The 21,797-nt window shown below is 47.1% G+C and overlaps 1 pseudogene across 1 annotated transcript in view; it reads right to left on the bottom strand.

Annotated features, from left to right (window-relative positions):
- LOC146866942 (lysine-specific demethylase 5B-like) overlaps positions 1–21,797 on the bottom strand; it is a 492,309-nt pseudogene that overhangs the window by 371,883 nt on the left and 98,629 nt on the right. The window contains exon 5 of the transcript XR_014966721.1: positions 2,431–2,786. The product of XR_014966721.1 is annotated as a lysine-specific demethylase 5B-like (transcript). The remainder of the gene's footprint in view (positions 1–2,430; positions 2,787–21,797) is intronic.

The following is a 21,797-nucleotide window of genomic DNA, read 5'->3' as shown; positions in this document are numbered from 1 at the left end:
CTCTTGCAAAGTATTTAACTAAAGCATCTCATTCTGAGAAAGTATATTTTGATACCTATTGTTGGTTCTAAAATAAAACCGTATATTTTTATATACAAACCATTGGCCTAGAGTTCAGTTCTTGAGTGTGTACAACAAATGCTTTACACTGTCCTCTGATACTGCCTTACTGCTCGACCAAGCTACCACTTTAGAGAGTAAGGTTATATCGAACTTTAGCCTCTGCCAAACCTCTGGGGGCTGTGGACTCTGTACACACTGTACCTATTTGGGAACAGTATATACAGAGCCACTTTCCTACAGTTATACATTAAGAATGTTCCATACATGTATACATTAAGAATGTTTCATCAATTATTTGTGAATTTAATGTATTTATTGATTTGACAATGTAGTTCTATCTTCCATTTTCTTCCTTTTGGGTCATATGCATGTTTTCCATTTATTTACATTAATTCTGTCTATGGTTTCCCTAAGGAAAGAGGATATGTTGTGAGTTAACGATCGCATTCCTTTTCCTTAGCTACACCTTCCCTACTGCTCAGCCAGGATGAGTGCTGAATGCTTGGTGAGGTCATAAAATGCATGGGTGCCTGGTGATGTGCTGAGTGCCAGTTGGAGTGTGCAGGCTGAGCAGCAAGGAGGCTGCTCCTGGTGGGGCTGTTATCGACTTACCTGGAACATACCTTGCAACTAAGCTTAAATAAACCATCTATAGAATATACACCTCAGCTAACGGACTTCTGATTATGATTACCACACACACCTTTTGGGACTCCCTGAACTCTGTGCACACTATACCTCCTACTGGTATAGTATATTGAGAGTCAGCTTCCTACAAGATGGAAGGCTGGTGCAGACCAGTCAGACACACACTAGTGGTTTGGCAGTCTTTAAGAAAGCACCTCTGAGGTGCCCTCTGAGTGCATTTATCAATGAATCCAACACTGGCATCAGTGTGGGCTCATTAATCTGTAATGTTTGTTACCAAACATCTTGGAATTCGGTGAAGTCATCATGGAGCTGTGGCATTCGTAGTGACAAGCTCCTAGCCCATGTACTCAGGATGGCTTCACTGTGCAATTAGGTCTAAGAATGGACTTAAGACACTGTAGGGGGGAGTATCTGCTCATGCCGTTGCCCTCACATGAATTATAGTGCATCCTCCCTTAGGGCTGTAAGGCATGCTGTAGGGGTGACTTACGTATGCCTCTTGCAGTGAAGGTAGGCCTGGCACACAGATGTGTGCCGGGTCGACTCTTAACTTTATCTGCACCAAAACACGCAGGCTGCAGTGGCAGTATGCTTGTGTTTTGTGAGGGGTCTCTTAGGATGGCACAATACATTCTGCAGCCCTTAGAGACCCTCATTGGTCACAATGCCCTTGGTACCACAGGTACCTTTTACAAGGGAATTATGTGGGCCAGAGGTGCAACAATCGTGGAAACAATGGTACAGTTTTGGGAAAGAACACAGCACTGGGAACCTGCTTAGCAGGAACCCAGTGCACATTCAGTCAAATATGCATCAGTCAGGGAAACGCGGGGGGTAACCGTGCCAAAAGGGCCACTTTCCTACACTGGCTCTTCACCATCTTTTTCAAACTTGCTTCAGGAGGTTTTTGAGGATGCCTCCTTTCTCCACCCATTGTGTCCTATGATAGAGGGAGAGAATTGCAACTGGGTTGGCTACTAGCCAGTGGGGAGCCACTCCTACTGCCACCCGAAGCCGGAAAAACTACCCAACATCGAGTCAGTGCTCATGTTACTCGAAGAGGAGGAGTCACACCACACCTTGTGACTTGAGAGAAAGTAACTTGCAAACGTACGAGCCACATAATAGATGGCAAAGGTACGGTAAGCATGTGCATCCACAGCGATACATGCAGGGAGTGTGTGTGGGTAAGTTTGTTTTCAGGTGTCCCCACACATAAGCAGGACTATTCTACTTTAATGTTTATCAGTGAGAATGAATCCTACAATGCCGATGTTTTAGTTAGAGAAACTTAGAGGTCATTTTGTCTCCAATTTAAAAGAAATATCCTGGTTTCTGCAAAATTCCAATTACATCTTGAAACATAACAACATCTTTTCAGTGGTAAAGATGATCAAACTACGCACATAACCAGCTCAAAACCAAGCCCCCACCACATGAACATGTTGTTCCAGTGTACAAAAAGAGGGTAAAAACTGTTTTCTGCGGAGAGGTGCATTTAAGAAAACTTGCAGGGGCTAATGCAGATTAGAGGCCCATACCCAGTGCTTAGGCTTATCAGAAATTCATTTTGAGCACGAGAGACCATGGCGATGCAGACAAGGTCAGCATATGGGGTGATACAATATTTCTCCCACTATTAGCACAGTCACATTCAACATTTGAGAGCATTGGGTACTATATATATTGACACTGACAGCAGTCAGAATTGTTTACCTGGCCTTGATGAGGCTTCGGGCCTTATCATCCCAGTGTTCAGATCCTGTCAGCAGTTCTTGCAACCTCGCCATTGCTTTCTCCACTGTAACATGAGGAGCCAAACCAACTCCTAAGTCTATGAGTCATCTCATATCATCCAAGGTCAGGGTGTTCGAATTGCTGCATGCCTGATTTACATTTTGTAACCATCGAACCTGCTCGAGCCTCTCGCGCAACTCCCCGATCTGCGGAAGTTCTATATCAAACTCAAAGCTGACATCCAGTAGTTCTTGTAGCTCAGAGACATTGGGCTTCTCCTCAGAGAGGAGTCTTTGGCTCTGTTGTAGGAAATCTTCAACTCTGGTCAGATGTTCCTAAAATCAAGAAATGAATTTAGTAAGTGCAGATACGGTGTACATTCATAGGATCAAGAAAAAAAATACTACAAAGGAAATAATGGACTGATTATGAATCTTATATTTTTTTATCTTTTAAAACAAAAGGTTTCTTTTCTGCAAAAATTAAGTTTCAGTGTAGAAATTAATCAGTCAAAGGCTTTACAGTTTTCCTTGATACTAGGACCTTGAACAATTAACTTTTTTTGAGAACCCTGGGAGTCACCAGCACCACAAGGCCAATGGCACTGGATATCATACAAACTTGCATTATGGGAGATGTGATTACTTCAAGTCTATAAAATATAGACGATTTTCATATCCCAGGAGAATCACATTCAATCAACAAAAGAGTGATATGCTGCAGATCTGTAGGGTGCAGTAGATTATGTCTGCAGCAATGTTTATATGCAACAGCAAAATAAGCCATAGTATAAATGTCACTTGCAATTTTAAGTTTCAAAATAGAAAATTTTTATTGACCTGTGAATAGGCATGCCAGAGTGCGATCCTGGAACATAAACCAGCATTTTGAAATAAAAAATGTTGAGCTCTGAACCTTGCTCCTGAAAGCAAAAGTGGAAAAACAAATCTGAAGTTGGCATTTATGCATTGGGGGAAATTTTGGGCTTACCTTCGACATGTTAGGGGGCTGGCTCTGCACACCACTGGTTGACACTCAAAAGAAAAGAAAATGAGAATAGCGAACAACTCCAAACACAGCCACTGGATGGTGGAATAATGGGCACCTGATGGACTGAAGACACCTGTAAGTAATGTTTGCTTTAACTAACGCTCGCGAGGCATGTCTGTTTGATTAGTGTGTCTGCAAGAATTTCCCTCTCCAGGCAAGTGATGTGCTGTATGCACAATATTTATGAGCTATGACGTCCATTTATGTAGAGCCATTCTGGACCTGCAGAAAAGGATCAATTGTGACTGATCATAGAGGACAGGTCTTCTTACCTTTCCTCTTGGAAGGTTGGGCCATACTTTCAGGGTCCAACACTTTTTTCACCCTGCTTTCGGCTCTGTGCTCTCTAGTCTTGACACACAATCTCAGTGATGTCCAGCACTGCTGCATGGGTTTTAAGTTCTACCTCAGCCCATGCTGAGGTTTCCAGGTCATTACCAAGCAGACATGCAGCTAGAAGCTTTGGAGAGACCACTACCTGTTTCGGGCCAGTAACCAGCCTCCAGTCTAATGTCACCATAGCCATGGCATGGTTAGCAATAACACTGTCAGCATTGGTGACTAGCTAAGTTTCCCATTCAGGTATTGCTCTGGGGAAACCAGTATATCTCTCACCATAGTGACACTGGCACCTGTATCCCCCAGTGCTTCTATTCTATTCCCATTGATCCAAGGGCATTGCAAATCATTCTTTAAGTTGGGTGGCCATACAGCTAAAGTGTCACACTCAACTTCCCCCTCTGTGACTAGAACTGCTTCAGTGTGCAAACAGATTTGATCGAGGCACACTGCTGATCCCATCTGGAGAATGGCGACACCAGCAGTAGCTGTAGGTGGAGTAGGGGGGTGTCTTGTTAGGACAAGTAGCATCTCCAGTTAAGTGTCCTAACTTCTTACAGTTGTTACACCAGGTCTTTAAGGGATCAAAGTTCTTTCCCCTGTACCTATTGTTGGACTTGGAAGAGATTTAGGTCCCACTCCCCTGTACAGATTTTTGGGGCCCTTTTGAAGACTCAGGATTTGTATCTGGGGGATTCTCACCACCTTTCCCCTGGGGAGGTTTTGTAACCCCTTTCTTTTGGTCACCCCCAGTGGCTGTTTTTGGCACCCTTGTCTTGACCTAGTGGTCTGCCTTCTTTCGCAATTCTTGGGGAGAAATTAGACCTAGGTCTACCAAAAGCTTATGTAACTTTTGCTTAGTACAATTACTTAAAATTTGTTCTTTCATAAACAAATTGTAAAGTCCATTGAAATCATGCACATTATGTCCAGTTAACTAACCTCCTAGTCTTTTAACTGAGTAGTCAACAAAGTCAATCCAGGATTGGTTTTGGGGTTTGTGGGTCCCTCTGAATCTAATTCTGTATTCCTCAGTTGTGAGTCCAAAGCCCTCAATCAGCGTTCTCTTCATGAGGTCATAAGACCCAGCAACTGCCCCTGTAAGGGTCAGGAGACTGTCACTGCTGTTACTAGAAAACAGTTCTCAAAGGATTGCCCCCCCCCTACCCCCCCCAGGGTGACTTCTTCACTTTTCTCATTTCACAGGTCCTCTCAAAAGCTGTGAACCAATTTGTGATATCATCACTCTCTTCATATTTAGGGACAATCTCTTTGGGGATTTTACTATCATAAGATTGCTCTTCATCCTTATTTAGTAAATTGCTGCCATCATTGATGGGAGCTAAGCCCATCTCGGCTCTCTCTTTCTCTAGTGCCAGGAGTCTGGTCTCTAGATCCACTCTTTTGGTCAACCTTGCTAAAAGGTTGTCCTCATTGAGGCTGTCCTCAAAGTCCTCAGCAGCACCTGATCCACCTCTGTGGGCTCTAGGTGCTGAGGGGTTTATTTTTGGAGTCAGGGCCACTGGGGCCCTTCTCTCCCTATGAACTGGGGGAGGTTGGTAGTTATCCTCATATCCTCCCTCTACTTCTTCATTGTGTGAGAAAGTGCCATCTTTCTTGCATGGTATGCCCCCACTGTTTGCTGAATTGCTGATGTACTTTGACTGAGTGTGCCCGGGGCTCCTGCTAATCAGGTACCCAGGGCCTGTGTTCCTTCCCTAAAACTGCATGAAGCCTAAACCCAATAGGGTCTCTGGCCACATGTCAGCCCCTGGTAAATGCTACCCAGGGCCTTGTGACCAGAGAAGGCCCCTAAGGGCTGCAGCACTTATTGTGCCACCCTTAGAGGCCCTGTACCCTGACACACACACACACACACTGCCTTTGCAGGCTGAGTGTCTTGGTGCAGAACAAAACAGAGTCGACATGGCACACATCCCTGTGTGCCATGCTCACAACACACACTGCCCTGGCATACCTCAGTCACCCCTCTAGCTGGGTGCCCTATGCCAGTGGTGTGGGAACAGGTGCACACGCCCTGTACCCCTACAGTACCCAGGTCCATTCCTGGGCACTGTAAGTGCAGTGCTGCCATTTAAGAGTATATGGTGCTGGGAGGTCGTCAACACGAACTCCACAGCACCATGATGTCTACACTGAAGACTGAGAAGTTTGGTATCAAACTTCTCAGCACATTAAACCCCCACTGATGCCAGTGTGGGATTTAATGTAAGATGCACAACAGTTAGGTTCAGGGGGCAGAGTTGCCCCTGAACCTAACCTACAATCCACGTCCTTTCTGAGAGGCTGCCTAGGCTGCCACTCAGCAGACATGTTGCTGGACCCCAGGGTAGAGGGCCATCCGCTCTCCTGGGCCTACAACAATGCACCTCATGGACGAGGTCTCCTCCGCCAGGATGGGCAGGGGAAGCTTCAAAGGCATGCCGCCTTTGTGAGCTTCTCCAGGCCACTTGCTGTACTCCGCAACTGGCCCCCACCGGTTCCGACCCCCACCGTGGCGGGAAGACTGGTGGGAAACCCCAAGGGAGGAAAGGGGGTGTGCCAGCCTCTGTCAACCCCACGCTTCAGGTGGGGGAGGCGAGGTGAAGCATATCTCCGGGCTCTCACCATCTTGAAGATGGGGAGCCCTGCCCAATCAGGACTAGGCTACTGCACCCCTCCCACAGGAGAGTGGCAGGATAGGGGGTGTACCCAACCCAGGGAAGGGACTGTGAGAAAGTGCCATCTTTCTTGCATGGTATGCCCCCACGTTTTGCTGAATTACTGAATGTACTTTGACTGAGTGTGCCCTGGACTCCTGCCAATCAGGTGCCCAGGGCCTATGTTCCTTCCCTAAAAATCTCAAACCCAAATTGGCAAACCCTCGCCACATGTCAGCCCCTGGTAAAGGGTACCCTAGGTACCCAGGATCTTGTGACCAGGGAAGGCCTCTAAGGGCTGCAGCACTCATTGTGCCACCCTTAGAGACCCTGTACCCTAACACACACACACACACACACACACACACACTGCCCTTGCAGGCTGAGTGTCTGGGTACAAGACGAGACAAAAATTCGACATGGCACACATTCCTGTGTGCCATGCCCACCACCTACACTGCTCTGGCATACATCCGCCACCCCTCTAGCTGGGTGCCCTATGCCAGTGGTGTGGGCACAGGAGCATGAGCCCTGTGCCTCTACAGTACCCAGGTCCATTCCTGGGCACTGTAAGTGCAGTGCTGCCATTTAAGAGTACATGGTGCTGAGAGCTCGTCAAACACGAACTCCCCAGCACCATAATGGCAACACTGAAGACTGAGAAGTTTGGTATCAAACCTCTCAGCACATTAAAACCGCACTGATGCCAGTGTGGGATTTAATGCACAAAACACAACAGAGGGCATCTTAGAGATGCTCCTGAAACCTAACCTACAATCCACGTCTGGTCTGGGAGGCTGCCTAGGCTGCCACACAGCAGATAGGTTGCTGGACCCCTGGGTAGGAGAGCCCCCGCTCTCCTTGGCCTGCAACAATGCACATCCTGGGCGAGGTGCTAGGTCTAATACCCCAGGATGGACAGGGGGAAGCTTCAAAGGCATGCCGCCTCTGTGAGCTTCCCCAGGCCACTTGCTGTACCCAGCAAACTGGCCCCCACCGGTTTTCACCCCCACTCTGGCGGGAAGACTGGCCGGAAACCCCAAATAAGGACAGGGGATGTGCCAGCCTGCCAACCTCACCCCTCGGGTGGGGGAGGCGAGGTGAAGCACATCTCCGGGCACTCGCCATCTTAAAGATGGGAGGCCCTGCCCAATCAGGACTAGGCTACTGCCCCCCTCCCACAGGAGAGTGGCAGGATAGGGGGTGTACCCACCCCAGGGCAGGGACCCATTGGTCCCTGCCCTTTACCTACATGTAACGCCCCTAAATCTAGTATTTAGGGGCACCCTGAACCTTCCTTCCTCAGATTCCAGATTACGAAAAACTAAGAAGAGCAAGAAGAAAGAAGACATGCCGTGCAGCTGCTAAGAAGAGGAAGACACCAACTGCTTTGGCCCCAGCACTACCGGCCTGTCGACCCTCGAACCTGCTCCTGCTACCTCCCGGCACCTCTTGTGGCCAGCAACCTCACAAATCCCGGAGGACCTGGCTACCTTTTGGCTCCAAGCACCTAGGACTCCCATGAGCAGAGGCTCTGCTTCAAAACCAGCTCCTAACCCCTGGCATCAGCCCGGGAACCGCGAACCCTGCACACTCTGCACCCGCCAAGCCTGGCCTGTGCCGGAGTGAACAAAGCCCCCGAGGATGTCCCCCCGGTGACTGTGACCCCGAATCCGGCACACAAGGATTCACCTCGACGTTCCTGACGACGAGTGCAGCCTCAGAACCAGGGACTCCGCCAACCGCGATCAACAGAGAGTAAGATTTCCCGACACCAAAAGGAACCCCTGCAGCCGGCGCCCTGCGGCCCCTTGTGCCCAGCCCTGGGTGCCTACCTAACCTACAGCTTCCCAACTTACCTCTCGAAGTGGTGGTGGCACCTGAAGAAACTTCGTCCCCAAGCTTGCAGCCTTTGTTCAACCAGGAGCTTTCCCATTGAAATCCATTGAGCGCCCGAAGGCTCAAAAGCACCCTGCACCCAGCCGCCCGAGTGGCCCTGGCAGTGTAACCTCTACACCTATCTACTTCCCCATTTGCCCTGAGCAAGTGACCAGGAGCCCAGCTCCCACAGCTGCGTGGCCTACAAGTCAGCAACCACCAACCAAGGCCCCCCCTGCCTCCCATAGGATAACATTGGGCCTAACTCACTCTGCACCCGGCAGCCCCTGTGCCACTGAGGGTGTAACAACTGTACCTACATGACCCTGGGAGACTACTGAGTCTGTGCCCAGAACCTTAACTCTGCCAGTCGAGTACTTACCCAAAACACGATAACCCAATTTTCCTTCATAGGGTAACATTGACTGGTTTCTTCTGAAATTTCTTCTAAGTGTGGAGTTTCTAAAACTTAAAATATTCACCTAAAATCAACCAGAAACGGAAATACTCACCTGCTATTAGGAGAGATCACAGTGCTGGATCCTGGTGCCCAGCACTGACCCTGAAAAGTACTCACGACCGTACTTACCACTAACTCAATTTTCTCCCATAGGAAACCATTGACTGTTTTTCTGTGAAATTTCTTCTAAGTGTCGATTTTTGCAAACTACAAATATTCTTTAAAAATCGTACCAAATGTGAAAACGTAATTACTTACCTGTTTTATATAGAGGTCCCAGTACTGAGCCTAGGAGCCCAGCCCTGGATTACAAAAGTAACGAGAACATACTTTACCCGTAACTTGAATTTTCTTCCATAGGGAACCATTGACCGTTTTTCTATGAAATTTCTTTTAAGTGTCGATTTTGCAAACTTATAAATATTCCTTAAAAATCGCCTGTGGAACTTAAACGTAGTTTCTCAACTGCTTACAGGTGTTACACTAGTGCTGGATCTAGGATCCAACACTGACCTAGAAAAAGTAACCATAACCCCACTTACCTGCTAAGTGAATTTCCTTCCATAGGATAACATTGGTAATTTGATTAGCAAAAGTTTCTAAGTGTCAACTTTTAAAATAGCAAAATATTGCTTAAAAATAACAACAGTAACTAAAACAAATTTACTCACTTGTTTCCAAGAACTGTCCCAGGTCTGAATCTAGGATACAGTCCTGGAGTTAGAAAAGTAATCCTGAAAGTAATCACTTGGAAATAACTTAAAATTCACATTGAGCTCAATGTATTATTGTGTTTGAAATTGTGTTGCCTATTGCAACAAATCTAACTATTATCTGCAAAAGTCAATTGCCTATTGCAAAGTATTTAACTAAAGCATCTCATTCTGAGAAAGTATATTTTGATACCTATTGTTGGTTCTAAAATAAAACAACCATATATTTTTTATATAAACCATTGGCCTAGAGTTCAGTTCTTGAGTGTGTGAGACCATTTGCTGACTGAGTGTGTACAACAAATGCTTTACACTGTCCTCTGATACTGCCTTACTGCTCGACCAAGCTACCACTTTAGAGAGTAAGGTTATATCTAACTTTAACCTCTGCCCAACCTCTGGGGACGGTGGACTCTGTACACACTGTACCTATTTGGGAACAGTATATACAGAGCCACTTTCTCACAACAACCTCCCAGCACCATATACTCTTAATGGCAGCACTGCACTTACAATGTCTAAGAATGGACTTAGACCCTGTGGAGGTACAGGGCTCATGCACCTGTACCCTCACTTCTGTTATAGTGCACCCAGCTAGAGGGGTGGCTGATCTATGCCAGGGCAGTGGGTTGTAGGCATGGCACACAGGGATGTGTGCCATGTTGACTCTTCACTTTGTTCTGCACCAAAACACGCAGCCTGCAAAGGCAGAGTGCGAGTGTAAAGGTAAAGGGCCCATAAGGGTGGCACAATAAGTGCTGCAGCCATTAGAGGCCTTCCCTGGTCACAGTGCCCTGGGTACTTGGGGTAAGATTTACCAGGGGCTGACCTGTGGATAGGGTGCCAATTGGGTTTGGTACAGGTTTGGGAAAGAGCCCTGGGAACCTGATTGGAAGGGACCCAGGGCACATCAAGTCAAAGTTCATCAGTAGTTCTGGCAAGAGTGGGGGGTAACTGCAACAGAAACCCAGCTTTTCACAGATGGTTACATGTTTAAGGTTGCATGAATGGCTTGAGGCGGAATGGCCGTGAGGCGGTAGCATGCATGACCTGTATGCTTCATGGCAGCCACCATAACTAAGTTGATTACATGGAATGTTTGAGGCATAGTTGCCTTAGAAAAACGTTCTAGAGTATTTGCCTACCTGAAAAGGTAAAAAATAGCTGTGGCATGTCTGTTAAGAGACAAATATCTGAGGGGATACTATATCGTTTTTATGAAAATGCTGGAGAGGGCAATTATATGCTACCTCATATTCTGGATTTGCTAGAGGGGCTCTCATTTGGGTGGCTCCAGGGGTTCCCTTTCAGCATCTGCATCATGTTACTGACCCAGAAGGGAGATATGTTATCCTGTATGGGAAGTCTGATGGTAGGGAATTGTGTATTATTAACGTAAATGCCCCCGACGACAGCTGCTCCTCTTTTTCCCCCCGCCCTAACGGATGCGGCATCACCGTATCTGGGGGCATCAATATTGTTAGCCGGAGACGTTAATTGCATCCTTGACGGTTCAGTCGACCGTGAGCCCCCACACTTAGCCTCGTATGACTGGCACACTACAAAACATTCTAGAGGGCATTCACTTGATCGATATATGGCGAGAACGCCACCCAACCACTCAACAGTTTTCCTGCCACACTCCTGCCACTAGAACCTTTAGCAGACTGGATTACTGGTTTATATCCACGGCCTTGGGTGGAGCGTAAGAGGGATATCGCATAGTTTACCTGTCGGTGTAGTTTTGCAGCTTGAAGAATTTACTGAATTCACTATGCTGTGCATTATTTCGCCATCTAGTGGTTGGATCTGGAATTGTAGTATTTCTTTTTTTTTCTTTCCCATGGCCGGTGAGCGTCGACATACCACCATTTGGAATCCTTCTGTGAAGATGAAGTGCTTTCTCCGGAAGCTCCCACCTTTGGTCGCCATCTTCGGATTCTTTTTTTTTTTTCTTGTTTCATTTATTTCTTCCTCTTGTCTCATCTTTCTGGCAGAGGAGGGTGGGTTCACTAGTGAATCCAGAAAATTCTTCAAGCTGCAATACTACACCGACAGGTAAGAAACTATACGTTTTGCAGTGTGAATCTTTTCTGGATTCACTATGCTGTGCATAGACTTTGTAGCGGTTTGCTAGTCTTGTGGTGGTTGGGTGGAAGATGAGCATTGGTTTGTGAAAATATGCTGCAAGACCTTTTGTCCTACTTGTGCTTCTTCATTCATTTGAATATCCATGCAATAGTGCTTTGTGAACGTGTGCACTGAAGACCATGTTGATGCTTGGCAGTCTGCTTGAATAGGCGTACTTGCTAGAAAAGCTACTGTTGCTCCTTTCTTCCTTGTTGAGTGAGCGTGCGGTGCTCCTTGTAATGTCTGACCTGCCCGTTTGTGGCAGAACTGTATGGCTTGTGCAATCCATCTTGCAATGGTATTCTTTGTGACTGGTCGTCTAAGAAAACGGTTGGTAAATGATATAAAGAATGGTTTTGTTTTCCTATATTCTTTGGTTCTTTCTATGTAGTACATGACTGCCCTTCTGGTGTCCAGGGTGTGTAATGCCCTTTCTGCTTGTGTCTTTGGTTTTTGGAAAAAACCGTGGTATTTGTATAGTTTGGTTTACGTGGAACTTCGATACCACCTTTGGCATAAATTGTGGATCAGTTCTCATGATGAATCTGTCATTATGTATTTGGAAGTAGGGCTCTTGCAGTTTTAGAGCTTGCAATTCACTTATTCTATGTAGTGATGTAATAGCAACTAAAAACGCAGTTTTTAGCGTGAGCATTTGTAGTGTTGCTTTGTGGAGTGGTTCGAATGGTGCCTTCATCATTTGAGCTAGTACTACATTGAGATTCCATGTCGGTGGTGGCACCTTTCTTGGAGGTGCTATTCTCTTTACTCCTTCTAGGAATCTTTTTACCACTTGGGATATGAAGAAACTTTCCCCTGTTTCTCCCCTTGTGAACGTTACCATTGATGCTAAGTGTACCCTTATAGATGTGTAGCTCAATTTATTTTGTAGTAAATATGTTAAGTATTTTAGTACTGTTGATGCTCTTGTGGTAATTCTTGACAGTTTTTCTATAAGGCACCAATTAGAGAATCTTTTCCATTTTGCTGTGTAACACTTACTTGTCGTTGTGAGAAAGTGGCTCTGTATATACTGTTCCTCAATAGGTACAGGGTGTACAGAGTCCACAGTCCCCCAGGGTTTGACTGAGGTTAAAGTTAGATATAACCTTACTCTCTAAAGTGGTAGCTTGGTCGAGCAGTAAGGCAGTATCAGAGGACAGTGTAAAGCATTTGTTGCACACACTCAGTCAGCAAATAGTTCCACACACTCAATGACTGAACTCTAGGCCAATGGTTTGTATATAAAAAATATATGCTTGTTTTATTTTAAAACGAACACTTGGATTTAAAATACACTTTCTCAGAATGATATGTTTCATATAAATACTTTTGCAATATGCAATAGACTTTAGTAAACAGTTACAAGTGGTTGCAGTAGGCAACTCTATTTTTAAACACAACAATGCATTGAGCTCAATGGTAAATTAAAGTTATTTGCAACAGATTACTTTTTAGATTACTTTTGGAATTCCAGGACCGGATCCTAGATTCAGTCCTGGGTCAGTACTCAGAATCAAGTGATGAAAGTCGACTTAATTACTGTAATGATTTTTAAACAATATTTAGCTATTTTAAAAGTTGACACTTAGAAAATATTTAAAAGAAAACAGTCAATGATTCCCTACGGAAGAAAATTCAAGTTGCAGGTACAGTATGTTCTCGTTACTTTTGTAATCCAGTACTGGGTGCCTAGACTCAGTACTGGGACCTTTATCCAAAACAGGTAAGTAATTACGTTTTCAAATATTATACGATTTTTGAAGAATATTTAAAGATTGCAGAAATCGACACTTAGAAGAAATTTCACAGAAAAACAGTCAATGGTTTCCTACGGAAGAAAATTGGGTTACGGGTAAGTGCAGTTGTAAGTATTTTTCAGAGTCAGTGCTGGGCACCAAGATCCAGCACTGGGAGCTCACCTAAGAGCAGGTGAGTAATTTCGTTTTCGTTACTCGGCTGATTTTTGGTGAATATTTTAAGATTTGAAAAGTCCACACTTGGAAGAAATTTCAGGAAAAAGCCAGTCAATGTTACCCTGTGAGGAAAATAGAGTTAGCGGTTTAAGGGTAAGTACTCGACTGGCAGAGTTGAGGTTCTGGGCATAGATTCAGGGGACCCCAGGGTCAGGTAGGTACAGTTGGTTCACCCTCAGAGGCTCTAGGGCGGCCGGGTGCAGAGAGAGTTAGGCCCAATGTTATCCTATGAGGGATAGGGGGGCCTTGGTTGGTGGCTGCTGACTGGCAAGCCACGCGGCTGTGGGAGCTGGGCTCCTGGTCACTTACTTAGGGCAAGTGGGGAAGTAGGTAGGTGTAGAGTTTTCACTGCCAGGGCCACTCGGGCGGCTGGGTGCAGAGTGCTTTTGAGCCTTTGGGCGCTCAATTGATTTCAATGGGAAATCTCCGGTTTAGAAAAAGACTGCAAGCTCGGGGACGAGGACTCTTCAGGTGCCACCACCACTTCGAGAGGTAAGTTGGGTAGTTGGAGGATAGGTAGGTACCCCGGGATTGGGCACAGGGGGCCGCGGGGCGCCGCGTGCAGGGGTGCCTTTTGGTGTCGGGAAATCTTACCCTCTGTTGATCGCGGTAGGGGGGGCACCTGGTTCTGAGGCTGCAGGCTTCTTCAGGAGTGTCGAGGGAGGTCCTTGGGTGCCGGACTCGGGGTCACAGTCGCCGTGGGGTCGTCCTCGGGGTCTTTGTTCACTCCGGCACTGGCCAGACTTGGCTGGTGCAGTGTGCGCTGGGTTCGCGGTTCCGGGCTGCTGCCAGGGATTAGAGGTAGGTTTTGAGTAGAGCCTCTACTCATGGGAGTCCCAGGGGCTTAGAGCCAAAAGGTAGCCAGGTCCTCCGGGGTTGGTGAGGTTGCTGACCACAAGAGATGCCGGGTTGGAGCAGGAGCAGGTTCGAGGGTCGACAGGCTGGTAGGGCTGGGGCCAAAGCAGTTGGTGTCATCCTCTTTTTAGCAGCTGCAGGGCAGGTCTTCTTTCTTCTTGCTCTTTGTAGTTTTGAATCTGGGGAAGGAAGGTTCAGGGTGCCCCTAAATACTAGATTTAGGGGCGTTACAGGTAGGTGAAGGGCAGGGACCAATGGGTCCCTGTCCTGGGGTGGGTACACCCCCTATCCTGCCCCTCTCCTGTGGGAGGGGGGCAGTAGCCTAGTCCTAATAGGGTAGGGCTCCCCATCTTCAAGATGGCGAGAGCCCGGAGATGTGCTTCACCTCGCCTCCCCCACCTGAGGGGTGGGGTTGGCAGGCTGGCACATCCCCTGTCCTTATTTGGGGTTTCCGGCCAAAGCTTCCCGCCAGAGTGGGGGGTTGCAGGGGCCTGGGGAAGCTCACAGAGGCGGCATGCCTTTGAAGCTTCCCCCTGCCCATCCTGGTGGAGGAGATTTAGCACCTCGTCCAGGATGTGCATTTTTGCAGGCCCAGGAGAGCAGGGGCTCTCCTACCCAGGGGTCCAGCAACATGTCTGCTGGGTGGCAGCCTAGGCAGCCTCAGAGCAGACGTGGATTGTAGGTTAGGCTTAAGAGGGCACCTCTAAGATGCCCTCTGGGGTGCTGTGTACATTAAATCCTACACTGGCATCAGTGTGGGTTTAATGTGCTGAGAAGTTTGATACCAAACTTCTCAGTCTTTAGTGTTGCCATTATGGTGCTGTGGAGCTCGTGTTTGACGATCTCTCAGCACCATGTGCTCTTAAATGGCAGCACTGCACTTACAGTGCTCAGGAATGGACCTGAGCACTGTAGGGGCACAGGGCTCTTGCTCCTGTGCCCACACCATTGGCATAAGGCACCCAGCTAGAGGGGTGACTGATGTATGCCATGGCAGTGTAGGTGATGGGCATGGCACACAGGGATGTGTGTCATGCCGACTTTGTTTTTGTCTTGCACCCAAACACTCAGCCTGCAAAGGCAGTGTGTGTGTGTAAGGGTACAGGGCCTCTAAGGGTGGCACAAGGAGTGCTGCAGCCCTTAGAGGCCTTCCCTGGTCACAAGGCCCTGGGTACCTAGGGTACCATTTACCAGGAGCTGACATGTGGCCAGGGTTTGCCAATTTGGGTTTGGTTTGTTTAGGGAACATAGGCCCTGGGCACCTGATTGGCAGGAGTCCAGGGCACACTCAGTCAAAGTACATTCAGCAATTCAGCAAAAAGTGGGGGCATACCATGCAAGAAAGATGGCACTTTCTCACAGTCGTAGGTCTTCTTGCTTCTCTGAGTACTGCCATTGTGCTCTTTGGGAGGTTGAGGTGAGTAAATTCTATGCCCTCAGGAGCTATGCTGCCAGGCTTAGGCTCTCTGGTTCTGGGTGTAGAACCTTTCCGTTTTGCATTGTTAAGAGGTCCTTTCTGTTTGGTAATTTGTGCATTGCCCCTTGAGTCATCTCCATTATCTGTGAGAACCAGGTTTGTCTGGGCCACTGAGGTGCTATGAGTATTAATGTCATGTGGCTGATCCTGCACTTGTTGAGTACCCTGTGTAGCAGTGGTATCGGGGGAAAATCTTAAGCAAATGTCCCTGACCAGTCTTTCCATAGCGTATTCCCTAGGGATTGTCTGCACGGTTGCCTGGATGCGAAGTTTTGGCATTTTGCATTTTGGGGTGTTGCAAAAAGGTCGATTTGTGGAGTTCCCCATTTCTTGAATATCTTTAGGATTTCTGATTGATTCATTTCCCATTTGTGGGATGCTGATGCTTGCCTGCTCAGCCTGTCTGCTTCTATATTGTCCTTCCCTCGAAGATGTATTGCTAGTAAGTCTATTTTACTTGGGATTGCCCATCTCCATAGTTGGGCTAAGGTTGATAATGTTGGGGGCAGAGCTAGCCACGTCTGGAAATGGCCGCTATGTGAGCGAGCTCCTCCGGTCGTGAAGAATCTGAGCCTGGGCGCGGCCTATACTGAGGTGAGGCGCACGGGCGGCATGCCGATTACGTGAGGTCCGGTGAGTGAGACGCGCGACTACTGCGAGGCGGGCCCTCCCTGACAAGGACAAGCTACTGCAGTGAGACCGGGGGGACTGACTGCCCTCTAGTTCTTCACCCTCAGACCTCCGGCACCCGTGCAGACACCGCTGACCACCGCTGAAGGTGGGGAAGGGGCAGGGGCGATGCAGAGGCTGGGAACAACAGCGACGACGTGCGCGCTCTGATCCAGCGCCGCACTGTGGACCCCCGCATGTTGCCACGAGGCTGTAACGGCTGGATACCCCCCCACACTGCAAAGTAACTCTGCTCTTCATGGTGCGGGCAGTCAAGGGAAACTGTGTGACGCAGCTGCAGTCCTTGCTGATATTGCAGCACCGGCGCTCATTACTACAATCTGCCAGGCCCTAAGAGACATACAGCTGGGCGTATATATATATACACTGGACACAAGTTTACTACTACCCCCGCCCCCCCGCTGCCCCATTCACCCGACTGTCTGGGATACTGGTGCATGCAGGCCTCCACGTGTTGGTTTGATCTAAGGAATACTGCTACCAATCCTACGAATTAGTGAACAGGATTTCAACAACCGGGACAGTTATTTATTAAACTGTGCTAGACACGCACGGTGAGTGACCTACTGTATCTACCGACCAAGGCCAGAGCGCAGACTGCACCTGGTGCATATGCACCACGTGTGTGACGGCACAACTCATAACGGCGTGGAACTGCTGTCTTACGTTCTCACAGCCTAAATTGTACGCACTGGTCTCCTGGCCCAAGATGTACTGGGAGTCTTGAGACCTGGCGCTTTGCTATGCCTAAGTCGATTAGTGTGAAACCCTGAGTGTGGCTGAATCGCACGACTGAACTATAGTCCTACAGGCTAGGAAGACACAGCCCACCATTTACTTCCTTGCGCACTGAGAGTTATAAGGCGAGCACTCAACATGGGTAAACCGGACAAAAATCAACCCAAACTGCACATTGAACAGTCCAAAAAAACGACAGAGTTCAGCAGATGATGCCTCGGGGGCCAGACACAGACACTGCCAGGAACCGCGGGCACAGCAGTGGATTTTCAAGCTATGTTCCTGACGATCCAATCGACACTGTCAAATATTGATGGTAAATAGACTCCTTAACATAACGTGTTGATAGAATGTCTGAACGGTTGGATAGGCATATCGAAAAAATTGATATGGTGGAGCGCCGCATATCAGACGGGGAGGACAACTGGAAACGAAACAACAATGGATAAAACCCTAGCAGCGGTACTGGCAAAGACCGAAGATTTGGAGGCGAGGTCACGCCGCAACAATCTGCGCGTCATGGGTATTGCGGAGACAGCCAACACAGGAAACATGGAACGATATATTGAAACTCTGCTGACCACACTAATGGGCAGAGAAACCTTCTCGGAAGTCTTCATTGTGGGGAGAGCACACAGATCGCTGGCACCGCCTCCGGGGGCAAGACCGCGCCCCATTATAGTCAAACTACTCAACTACACGGACCGCGATGCGGTGCTCCGTAAGGGTCGGGAACTGGGTACTCTCACTCATGACGAAATGGCTGTCTCTATCTACCCGGATTTCACTGGCCAGATCCAAGAAGCCCGGAAAAAATTCCTGGACGTAAAGAAGAAACTGCGAGACATGAACATTCCTTATGCAATGGTATACCCGGCACGTCTGAGGATCACAGATGAAAGTAATAGAGTCTACAACACACCCACTGAAGTACTTAAATACTTGAAAACGAAACCGTCCCCTAGAGGCGCACAAGATGAACTGGGGACTCTTTCAGATGTTGAGTAATGCTGTCTGCAAGAATTAAGTTTACCTGGGACTCTTCTGAAGTGGAGGCCACAGATGGCGCTCCGTACTGGTGCACCATGGACTCAGACATGTGACAGTTGTATTTAATTATCGGTGCACTAGCTGGCTTAAATATTGTATAACGCTGATACTACTTAACATGTAACTACCCGGGATATGTATACCATTATTTCCTATGGACTGTATTAGCCTGTTTTTTCCAAGTTGTTGTCATTGAGTGTGTTCACTATACCACTTGCTGAGCGTAACATGACCCCCCGTGGATATTATTCTTCGGGGTATTAGGCTGGCCACTCCCACCACCGTTGCGTACACCACAACCTTGTTTTCTTGTTTAGTAAGCAATGTTTGAAGGGAAGGGATATGCTTATCAGATTAGGGGCCTTGTCTTTGTCGTAATTGGGATGGCGAAGTGGGTGAGGGGAGGGAGAAAAAACGGAAAAATTGGTCAGCACGGAGAGAATTGTCTTTATATTATGCAGGTCTAGACGCAGTTATCCTATTTCTATAATTATCGCAGGCAGCAGTGGATAGCGGGCCATTAACCACGAGGAAGATCACATTTATGATATGGAATGTTAGGGGCCTACACAATCCACAGAAAATACATAAGATCTTTGCTTATTTAGATCGTCACAAGGTAGATATTGCTAGTCTGCAAGAGACATCTTACTAACGTAACAGAAGGTCGGGTGGGGGCTAGATGTGCCGCTTACAGGTTTGCGTCATCCGACTCCACTTATGCTAGAGGAGTCCGTTACTCATTAAGAAAAATGTCCCCTTTAATCTGCTCCACTCAATACACGATGATCAAGGGAGATATGTGATTGTGCAAGATAATTTTGGAGGAACTGTCAAGACCATAGTAAATGTATATGGACCAAACGTAGAAGATCCCTCTTTTTTCACGGACATATGGGCCAAATTACACTCATTCCCACCCTCTGCGATATTATGGGGTGGAGATTTTAATACTTGCATAGACCCCGTTATGGACAAGTCCACTTGTAATGATCGATATGGAAAACACTCCACCAAGGTACTTAAGGAAGGTATGGACGACCACACTATGTACCATTTATGGAGGTTGCGCCACCCCATCTACCACACAACACCTGGTCACAAATTGATTTCTGGTTAGCCACGGCTGATATAAACGCCTGTACGACCGCCATCACGCACTTGCCCAAACTCTTTCTGATCACGCTCTGGTTAGCTTAGAATTGGCCATCCGCACCCACACTCCACGTCAATTTACATGGCGCCTAAATCCTAGCGCACTACAAGATCAAGTATATAGAGTAGAGCTACGGCAGGCTATTACGAAATACTTTACACACAACGTTGATTCAGTGAGTAGTGCTTAAGTATTTTGGGAGGCTTTTAAGGTAACCATTAGGGGCTTCTGTATAGGTAAACATGCCGGTATACTCAAGGACATTCAAACACAGTTGTCCAAAATTGAAGCAGACATTACGAAACTGGAGAACGCATACATGTCCACACCGAATCCTAAACTATTAGCTGAAATTCGTAGTCAAATAGATAAATATCACGAGTTTGCAGATGACGAAATTAAATACCTTTCCCGTAAAACACAGCCAGAGCATATGGAGAAGGTGGTAGGCCAGGTAGAACACTTTCCAGTAGATTGCGGCCCACACACACTGCATCGTACATAACTAAAATTGTAGATAGCCATAATACATTTCAATATGACACCCCCTCTATCATACATTGTTTCGAGGACCACTATACTCATTTATACACTGCCCGGCCGGCGGTATCCCCAACTGAGATAAATAAATACTTGGATGATATTGCCCTGGCGTGGCTATCTGACGCGTATTAGGAATATTTTAGTCACCACATAACGGAAGATGAGATGAGGGAAGCTATAAATTTGCTACCAAATAAAGCACTAGGTAGAGATGGCTTACCGGGAGAGTTCTATTAAGAATATAAAGATGTGTTATATCCTCACTTAGCAGCTATGTACGAGGAAGCTTATGAAGAGGGCATACTACCCTCTCGCTACATGAGGCACCCTTGATCACGCTTCTCAAACCTGACAAAGATCCGACCCGATACGACTCCTACCGCCCTCTATTGTTAATCAACACAGATGCCAAAATACTGGCAAAAATCATTGCCCTCCGACTCCAACCGTTGATGAACAACCTGATACTCCCGGATCAGGCTGGATTCATTCCGCCACGCTCCACTACACAAAATATACGGACTATATTTGCAATGTTCCATCACTTACACCTGGACCTACCGGCCTCTGCGACTCTATTAGACGCCGCTAAGGCATTTGATTCTGTGGAATGGCCTTACATGTTTCAAGTCCTGAGACAAATGGGATTCTCAGAACCATTTTTGAAATGGGTAGCTCTACTATATACACAACCTCGCGCCAGAATACGTATAAACGGTAACACCTCTGCTCCTTTTAACATATGCCGGGGCATGCGACAGGGGTGCCGGTTGTTCCCGCTCTTATTTACCCTCGCGCTAGAACCCCTTGCGTGTAAGATTCGTCAAAAGCATGTCGATATAGCTTTACAGTTTCATCTACAGACCATAACAATCTCTTTTTATGCAGATGATATGGTCCTCTACACCAGAAACACAGATGTAAATCTCAACAAACTCATCCGAGAATATATCGGATTTGAATATTTCTCCGGCCTTATTATAAATTGGGACAAAGCAATGGTGATCCCGCTTAGCCCGGGGACAACCCAACCAACGATTGATTATCCGTTACAATGGTACACGGACCCAGTGAAATACTTGGGGGTCTGGATACACCGAGACCCAGACTTGGTTCTGAGAGAGAATTATGGGAAAGCGATAACTAAACTAGAGGACCAGATTAACAGATGGATTCACCTCACACTATCACTCGCTGATAGAATAGCTATACAAACAAGCATTAAAAATGCAATAGGTCTCGCCTTTCATTAAGTTAAAGCCCTTTGTTTTGCTATACAAAAGCATTAGCAAAGCAAATGGCTTTAACTTAATCCAAGGCGAGACCTATTGCATTTTCAATGCTTGTTTTTATATTCCGACAGAGGCATATGTGATTTAAGCCCTAAGTATTGGGGTGTATTCTTTAGATTCATCACCTGAACAAGAGCACTGGTAGGAGCTAACAAATCTAAAGGTCTTCATTGTACCACATAGCTTGTGCGTAGAGGCAGTTCACCCGGAAACGGGTGAGTTGTTCAAGTGTACATACTCTCACCTTGAGGTCCCCATCAGTAAAAACACATGAGGGGAGACTGGGCCATTTTACGTGTGACCCTTTACCCGGAACAGTAGCCCCCGAGCTCCCTCCGA

This window comes from Triturus cristatus, chromosome 1_2, assembly GCF_964204655.1.
Source record: "Triturus cristatus chromosome 1_2, aTriCri1.1, whole genome shotgun sequence".
Classification (NCBI taxonomy): Eukaryota; Metazoa; Chordata; class Amphibia; order Caudata; family Salamandridae; genus Triturus; species Triturus cristatus.
Note: the sequence above shows the minus strand (reverse complement) of the source record. Positions and strands in the feature narration are given on the sequence as shown.